This window comes from Salvelinus namaycush, unplaced genomic scaffold (genome assembly GCF_016432855.1).
Source record: "Salvelinus namaycush isolate Seneca unplaced genomic scaffold, SaNama_1.0 Scaffold610, whole genome shotgun sequence".
In the NCBI taxonomy this organism is placed as follows: Eukaryota; Metazoa; Chordata; class Actinopteri; order Salmoniformes; family Salmonidae; genus Salvelinus; species Salvelinus namaycush.
Genome location: NW_024061321.1, coordinates 112,273 through 121,498, shown reverse-complemented (window position 1 = coordinate 121,498; position 9,226 = coordinate 112,273). Strand labels below are relative to the sequence as shown.

At 37.5% G+C, this 9,226-nt stretch overlaps 1 non-coding gene across 1 annotated transcript; it reads left to right on the top strand.

Annotated features, from left to right (window-relative positions):
* Positions 1-5,074: 5,074 nt before the first annotated feature.
* On the top strand, positions 5,075-5,239 carry LOC120042086. Its single transcript, XR_005476029.1, has one exon. It is a non-coding gene; the product is annotated as a U1 spliceosomal RNA (small nuclear RNA).
* The last annotated feature ends 3,987 nt before the right edge of the window (positions 5,240-9,226 follow it).

The window sequence follows — 9,226 nt, the reverse complement described above, 5'->3', positions numbered from 1 at the left end:
AAGGCAGATTCGGCTAGGCGCCCACGGTCAGTTCACATGCACAACAGATATGATATAACATCGTAAATTGGGTCTTACTATGGCTGATCTTTCATCAGAATGTTGATCAAAGTGTCCTTTGTCAAGATGAGTCGTTGGTTCCGTTCAGAAATCTTCCTTTCCCACTCCATTTAGCACAGGTACCGGTCGAGTGGCACAGATCTCTCAAATGTAAATAAATTGTGACAACGGAACACCGCAAAACTCCCAAAAAAATTCAAATAATCTGATTAAACTATATTGAAAAAACATACATTACGATGATATGGTCACATGTATCAAACAAAATTCGACACGGAGATAGTTTTCATCCATAACGCCAGCAAAACAGTACACAATCGCAGCTCCAACTCGTGCGAATCAGCAAACCGGAAGTTGTCGGTCACGCCAAAGAAATAGGTCTTATTTCACGTCAGTACCAGATAAACAAAGAATTTCTCCTCTGACGTCCTCTTGACACCCAGAGGAAGGCGAATGAGGTGTGTTTCGGGTCATAGGGGGCACGACCATATATAGGCAGAGCTTTGAAGCCAGCATAACACATCTTGATTTTATGTTCTTGGTCATGGAAAGTGCTGTGAAATGACTTCTGTATCACTCAGAGACAAAATTGAAACGGTTTTAGAAACTAGAGATTGTTTTCTTTCCAATGGTATTATTTATATGCATGTAGTAAGAGCAATAATTGAATAAGAGGCAGTTTAATCTGTTGAGCAAATTATGCTAATGGGAAAATAGCACCCCCTGTATTCTCAAGAAGTTAAGGAAGATTATGTTTGAAAATAATTTGATTGATATATGGAGGGATGAGAATCCGAACAAGAGAGAATTTTCTAGAAGGCAGGTGGTTTTAGGGGAGTTGAAACAGACACGGATAGATCTGGTTTTAGTAAATGAAGGGTTAAGGAATTTTATGAAGGATATTAAGTATATTTTTACAACTTTTAGTGATCATGCTGGGTTAACATTTTCGGTGGGGTTAGATAGGGAGGGGAAAGGGGGGGGGAGTGTGGTGTATGAATGCAAGGTATCTAGGTGATGAGGAATATGGAATACAACTTAAATCTTTGATAGAACATGAAATGGAGGATAAGCAAAAAGGGAATGATAAGTGCCAGTGGTGGGAAAATGTTAAGAAAAAAATAAAAGATTTTAGTATTAGATATGCAAGGAAGAAGAGGAGTAGGATGACAAGAGAAGAAAATTATTTAAGAGCAAAATTGAATGAAGAAATGAGGATATGTGATATTGATCCTATTTATAATATTGAAAGGTTTTTAGATTTAAAGGCACAATTGAGCAAATGTGAAATAGATAAATGTAAGGGGGCATCTATTAGAAGTAAGGCAAAGTATGTTTTAGAAGGGGAGAAATGTACGTCTTTTTTTCTTGGTTTAGAGAAAACTAAACAGACGAAATCATATATTAGTGAGATAGAAAATGTAAAGGGTGAAGTGGTAAATGATTATGTTGAGATATTAGAAACTGTACAGAATTTTTATAAGGATTTATTTAAGAAAGGGGAGGTGGATGAAGAGTGTGTAAAGGAGATTTTAGGTAGTGTGGATGTGCAAATTGGTGTTGAGGATAAGCAAATATGTGATAGGAAGATAAGTGGATGAAGTGAAAGATGCAATTAAGGGATTACAAATAAATAAAAGTCCTGGAGTAGATGGACTAATTGCAGAGTTTTATAAAATGTATGAAAGTTTTTTAGCACCGATTTTAATGGAAGTGTATCAATATATGGAAGATAATAATAGTGTTTCAGACTCCATGGTGACAGGACTGATATCGGTTTTATATAAAAATAAGGGGAGCAAAATGAAATTAGAAAATTATAGGCCAATTAGTTTTTGAACTCAGATTATAAGATTTTAGCTAAGATATTGGCGAATAGGATGAAGATGGTTTTAAATGATATTATAGCACCTACACAAAATTATAGTGTGCCTGGAAGAGACATAGCTGATACCATCATTACACTTAGAGATGTGATAAATAAAATGAATAGCGATAAGAGAGGGGGAATTGTTTTAAGTATAGATTTTAATAAAGCTTTTGACAGGGTGGAACATGATTTTATGTTTAGGGTACTGGAAAAATATGGGTTTGGAAATAGAATAATAGGATGGATAAAATTATTATATAGAAAGGCAAAAAGTAGGGTAAAATGTAATGGGGTTTTAACAGATTATTTTATTCTTGAGAGATCAGTGAGACAGGGGTGCCCTTTATCAGCATTATTGTTTGTTTTATCGGTAGAACCCTTAGCGGCATACCTTAAAAAAGATAATTTTATAAATTGTGTAGAGACTCCGCAAGGAGGTTTTAGTTTAATTCATCAATACGCAGACGATACCACAATAACAGTTAGAGATGAGGAAAGTGTTAAAAGGGTGATGGAGTGTTTTAAAGTATATGAGAAAGCCTCAGGAGCAAAAGTGAATATGGAGAAGTCAGTAATAATGTACGTTGGGAAGATTAATGAGGAGATTTTTCCTTTTAAAATGGTAAATGATTATTTTAAGGTGTTAGGTGTGTTTTTAGGGGTGAAGGAACAGGAAGCTAGGGATATGACATGGAGTGGAGTTATAAACAAAGTTAGGAAGGTGGTAAATATGTGGAGGGGGAGGTCTTTGAAATTAAAAGGGAAAGTAATTGTCATAAATTCATTGTTGATGTCAATTTTTATTTATGTAATGAATGTTTTGGATATGCCAGAATGGGTTTTATCTGAAATGAATAAAATTGTAGTTGATTTTTTATGGGACGGGAAGGGGGTGAAAATAGCTTTTAAAACTTTGATTGCAGGTTATGAGGAGGGGGGTTTGAAGTTGGTGGATTTAAATGTGAGGAAAACAGCAATTAGAGTCAAAATGGTACGTAAATATTTATATGGGGAATTAGATTATGGATGGAAAAGATTTTTTAAGGAGTATTTGCAGGAGGTTGGGAGGATGGGGGACAATGGTTTATTGATGTGTATGAAAAAGGAAATGTTAGGTAATATACCTTTGTTTTATAGAGAAGTGTTTGAGGCTTGGGGGGAGTTTTTACCAAAGATTTATTATGAGTGTACCATTTTAGACAATATTTTAAATCAGCCAATTTTTTAAAATCCCAAGATACAGTATAATAATAAGATGTTGTTTTGTAAATATTTTATGAGGGCTGGGATGAGACAGATTGGGGACATCTTATATGAGGTCATTCCGGGGTTCCTTCCATGTCAGGCAATATTTGATAATGTGGTTGAAGAAAATGATGAAATAAGTAGAACTACTGTGGAGAACATGTATAAGAGAATATTAGGATGTCTTCCTGGGGAGTGGGGTGTTTTAATAAATAAAGAGGTGGCTACAAGAGCTATGGGTTTACCGGTTTTATATTATGAAAGTAATGGGAAGAAGTATGATTTGTCAGGTTTGAAAGTTAAAAAGGTTTATGAAAAATGTATTTTAAGAGAGATAAAAACTCCTCCTTCGGAAAAAGTGTGGTCTAGGGTGTTTGCAAATATAGATGTGAAATCAATATGGAAGAATGTAAATGTAAAATATAATTCTATAGAATGTGAAGACAATGATTTTAAATTTAAACATAATAGGATTTTTACGAACGTGGTTTTACATCAAATAAATAGAGATATTAAAAGAGAATGTGATATTTGTGATACGGGGGTGGAAAATTTTATGCACTTTTTTGTTGAATGTAGTAGATCAGAAGAGTTTCATAAGTTTTTAAAGGGGATTTTAGTACAACATTGGGGAGAAGAGATTGTTGATGGGGTTGAGTGGAGGAGGTTGTTTCTTTTTGGGTTAACTGGGAAAAGCAAAGTTTTTAATTTTAATTTGATGAATTTTGTTCTTAGTCATGCCAGATACGCTGTAAGACTAAGACGGAATTTGGGACATTATGAAGGGAAAATTGTGAGTGTGGAGGTTTTATTTAGAAGTATTTTAGAGAAAGATATAGAAGTAATATATAAATATGGTGGATGTAATTTTGAAAAATTGTTTGTGTGGGGGAGCACTTTTATTGAAATTGAGTCGAATGGAAAACTTGTTTTTAATTATTAATTGGTTTTGGTGGATGATTGTGTTTTTTTAATAATAGGATTCATTTTTCATTTTTTGATTTTGTAAAAGGATGAATTGTTCATCCTTTTTGATTATTGATTGAATGTTGTAAATATTATGTGTATTTTCATAAAAAAAAAAAAAAAAAAAATACCCCCGATCTCGTCTGATCTCGGAAGCTCAGCAGAGTTAGGCCTGGTTAGTACTTGGATGGGAGACTGCCTGGGAATACCAGGTGCTGTAAGCATTTTGTCCACTAGGGTGTGCTCTGGCATTATTTCATCAGCAACACTGCCTTGTAGTAAGCATTTGATGCTGAATTGACTAAATGCCGCTTCTATGGGCTAGTCTCCCCTGCCCTTTTAATACAATCAAAGTTCCTTGTGTTGTCAGGGAGCAACTGCCTTTTATGCATAAGACAAATAAGAATATTGTTACTGAATGCAGCTTGTGTGTGCTTTGTGCTCCCTCGCCCTGTTCAAATGATCAAAGGAAATAATGCTGGTGAGGAGTGGAACTGGACTGGTGTCTGTGTTTTCCATGGTGGAATTACAACCCTTCTTTTACGGCGTAAATCAAAAGTACAAGAGAATGTGAGATGTTATCGATAATAAATCAATTGCTTTCATGCATTTGTCTGTGTGTGTGTGTGTGTGTGTGTCTGAATGTGATTTTATTTCGTCATATCGCATACATTTGTGATATCAGACAGGTTAAGATATTAAAAAGTCATTGGTGATTTTTCTACAGTGTTGCATGATGGGAATCTAGTGGTTCACTGATATAATCTAGTAAACAAAATGAACTACTTTTTCACCACTCTGTCTGCAAGTGCATTCCTAAACGGCATTTAACGCAGGTCGATGTGATGTGATATTATCGGAACACAAAGTGGTTACCATTAGCCGAAAATGTTGGCACTGGAGACACTTGCCCTCCACCGATGAGTATAACTCATACTTACCTGGTAAGGGAGATACCGTGATCAAGAAAGGCGGTTCACCCAGGGCGAGGCTTAGCCATTGCACACCAGCTATGCTGACCCCTGTGAATTTCCCGAATGTGGAAATCTCGATTGCATAATTTATGGTAGTGGGGGACTGCGTCCGTGCTCTCCCCTGATGTCTTGTTTAATGACAAACCGTTGCTTGGCGGCAAGCTTGAGGATGACTTGAGTCAATTGCCCGTGCTTATGGAGATCTTTGAAGTCAGTTGTGAAATACACTTTGTGGACCAATTGAAAGGTAGAAACATTTGTTTGTAGCCAAACATTGTTGACATTTTGTGGAAACATCATGTTGCGAAATGCAGCATGGTATTTATGCCACGCTGGTACTTCAATCAAGAGATAGGTGAGAAGCCGCTCTAACCCCCATGGTCATGATGTGTCATACGCCCATGCGCTTACAATATGAAATTGTCCATACATGCGCTCCTCCTTGGCACAGAACAATGCAATAGGTTTTCAACATTCAGAGATTTTGTGTATTTATTCTGGCTAGTAGGATAGCTGCATGGGAAACTGTTGGTAATGATGTATTTGTCAGAAGTCATTGTATTTGTCCGTTTTTTCCCACAAGGCTGAAATATGTGCCCTCGCTTTGAAATGTTAGCAAGGTTGGTTTGTATTTCATCCAACTATCTGTGCTAAAAAGTGATGGCGACAGTATATGTAATTTCTTCCACTTACTGAGTGACCCAAAGTTCAGGCTGCTTATCTAATTGGTGAAAATGTCTGTTTATCATACTCACTTTGACTTTATATGGTGTACCAAGAGTTAGTCATTTGCTTACGGCCATACCAGCCTGAATACGCCTTTCCTGATTGGAGAAGTGACGACAGGTGCGAGTTTTGAGCTGTGAGTGAGTGTTTGCTGGAGAGTGTTTGCTCGAGAGCTATTTTTGTTAATTAATTGGATTTCGCAATATAATTTATTATTTTCTTCAGTTGAATAGTTTTAAGTTTGGTTAGTCTTCCCCCTTGCAGTTTTGCTGCTTGGGGGAGAGTTTTTTTTGGATTCATTTTTTTACTATGACGGACAACATGGAAAAGACAAACGGAATGGACAAAGACAACGAAAAGGCGCAACGGAAGAAAAATGAAGATAAAGAAGAAATGAAATATGGCAAAGAATACACGGTGGCAATTGAGTTGGAAGGAGAAGACAAGGTGACGACAATGGAACTACTAAGAGCAATTAAGGAGGTGTGTGGAGAGGTGGTGGGATGCCGAATGAAAGGGGAGAAGAAGTACGAAATTACGATGAGAAATGAAAAAGGAAAAGAACGTCTAATGGATGGATTAAGAATAAAGGATACAAAGATTCTGGCGAGAGATATTAATGTGAAGGAAGTGGTGGTGTCGTTCATGAATCTCCCAGTATATGTAGAAGATGGTGTGATACTGGGCAAGCTGAGTAGCTGGGGAGTGGCGGCTGTCTCGGAGATAAGGAGGAGAGTTTGGCCAGGAACGGAGGTGGTTGACGGGACACGTTTCTGCAAGGTCAAGTTCACAGAAAAAGTGACATCATTACCTTATTCTACAAGAATTGAGACGTTGGAGGGAGCAGAATATTTCAGGGTCATTCATGACAAACAGGTCAGAGTGTGTCGTATGTGTATTCAACCCGGGCACATAGTTAAAGACTGCCCGGAATTTAAGTGTTTTAAGTGTGGCAATCAAGGACACTATGCGAGAGAATGTGTTGGAGAGAAGGAAAGGAATTTTTGTGGTGGATGCAGAAAGAGATTGGCGGAGTGCAACTGTGGAGAGGTTAGGGCTGAAGAGAGGAGTCAAACAATATTCGAGGAAGCAGTGGTATTGTCGCAAGAAGGAGAAGAAGATGGAGGAGAGGACGTGGTGGAAGGTGGAGAGACGGAGGAAGGAAGAAGGAAGAAGGACCAGAAGATAAATGAAATTGGGAGCAGTATGGACTCAGAAATAAGAAGAGGGAGTTTTCAGGAGGAGGGGGGAGTGGACTGGGGGGAAGCACGGGGGACTCACAGGTTATGGGGGAAAGCACAGCACTAACAAGTAGCTCGGGGGGTGAAGAAATGGAGGGGGTTATGGAGTTGATGACAATACCAGAGACGGCGATGAGCACGGGGAGCACAACGGATGTGGATGTCAAGAAGGGGAGTTGGCTGGAAAACATGGACTTGGAAGAGATATCGGATACGGATGATGGAGAAAAGATTGAAAGAACGAGGGAAGGATACAGGAAGAGGAAAGCGGGGGGAAGAGGGGGAGAGAAAGGGTGGAAGAGGAAAGAAACTGGATAACAGGTAGAGGATAATGAAATTATATTTTATTATTTTTTTATTTATTAGAATGGTTAACCTCTTCTGGCTGCAGGGTGAATATTGAAAAAACTGGAAAATATGCGCACACTTTCAAACGGCCTCTTAAGAAATTTTTGATCTTACAATATGCATATATTTACTACTATTGGATAGAAAACAGTCTATAGTTTCTAAAAACGTTTGAATTATTTCTCTAAGTTGAACAGAACTATTTTTACAGCCCATTTCCTATCCAGAATTGAGATTTCCAAATGCGATGTCTCTCTTTAAGACCTTGTCTATAAAAGGTCATGTCACTTAGGACCGTAGAAACACGTCATACGCCTTCATCTGGGTGTAATGCGGAAGTGAGAGAAAAAAGCAGTTGAATATCTCTTCCAGGGGCTGAACACAACATCTTCTAGTGAGACCTGCGCATTTTAATTTTTTTTCTGGGCGCGAGGTAGAACCTGGACTCGGCTCCTGGAATACGCTCGTTAAAGGTGAATATGACCTCTGGCTACGATATTATTTGATACATGTCACAAAATCATCCTAAAGTATGTTTTTTCAATATACTTTAATTATATTATTGCAATTTATTCTGGACTTTAGACGTGATGCTTTGGAAGAATTTTTTGAAGAAAGAGAGATTAGCGCCGCACGGCCATTGTGCTTGCTAACCCAAGAGGGAAATAGTTCGTTCTGGAACCCAACTAAAGACTGTACTGGACAATGGACCCCTTTACAACATTCTGATGGAATATCAACAAAGATAAGGACCCAATTTGGGATGCTTTTTCATATATCTGTCGAACTGTGCTATGCTAGCGTTTGACTAGAATCAATGCTGCCGTATGCTAGCTAATGTTGTAAGCTAATATAACGATATATTGTGTTTTCGCTGTAAAACACTTCAAAAATCGGAAATATTGGCTCTATTCACACGATCTTTGTCTTTCATTAGCTATCCACCATATGTTTTTCTGAAATGTTTTATGAGGTGTAATTAGTAGTTGACGTTGGTGTCTGTATTTTCTCTGGCTACTCCCGTGCGATTTCAGACTGTAGCTATGATGGGAGCAGTAATGTAAAACTGATTTATAACTAAAATATGCACATTTTTTGAACAAAACATAGATTTATTGTGTAACATGTTATAGGACTGTCATCTGAGGTAGTTTTTTCTAGGTTATTTAGGTTGGTTCTAGGTTAGTTAGGTTGGCTTGTGCATGCTACTTGCATCCTACTTGTGCTGTGAAAAATGTCTTTCCTCTTTTTTATTTGGTGGTGAGCTAACATAAATATATGTGGTGTTTTCTCTGTAAAACATTTAAAAAATCGGACATGTTGGCCGGATTGACAAGATGTTTATCTTTCAAATGCTGTATTGGACTTGTTAATGTGTGAAAGTTAAATATTTTAAAAAAATATATTTTGAATTTCGCGCCCTGAACTTGAAGTGGCTGTTGTCATATTGTGCCCGGCTTCGGGCTTGCAGCCAGAAGAGGTTGAAGAGTATTTGCAGGAGGTTGGGAGGATGGGGGACAATGGTTTATTGATGAGTATGAAGAAGGAAATGTTAGGTAATATACCTTTGTTTTACAGAGAAGTGTTTGAGGCTTGGGGGCAGTTTTTACCAAATATTTATTATGAATGTACCAGTTTAGAAAATATTTTAAATCAGCCGATATTTTTAAATCCAAAGATAAAGTGCAATAATATGATGTTGTTTTGTAAATATTTTATGAGGGCTGGGATGAGGCAGATAGGTGACATAGCATATGAGGTAATTACTGGGTTTCTTCCATTTCAGGCTATATATG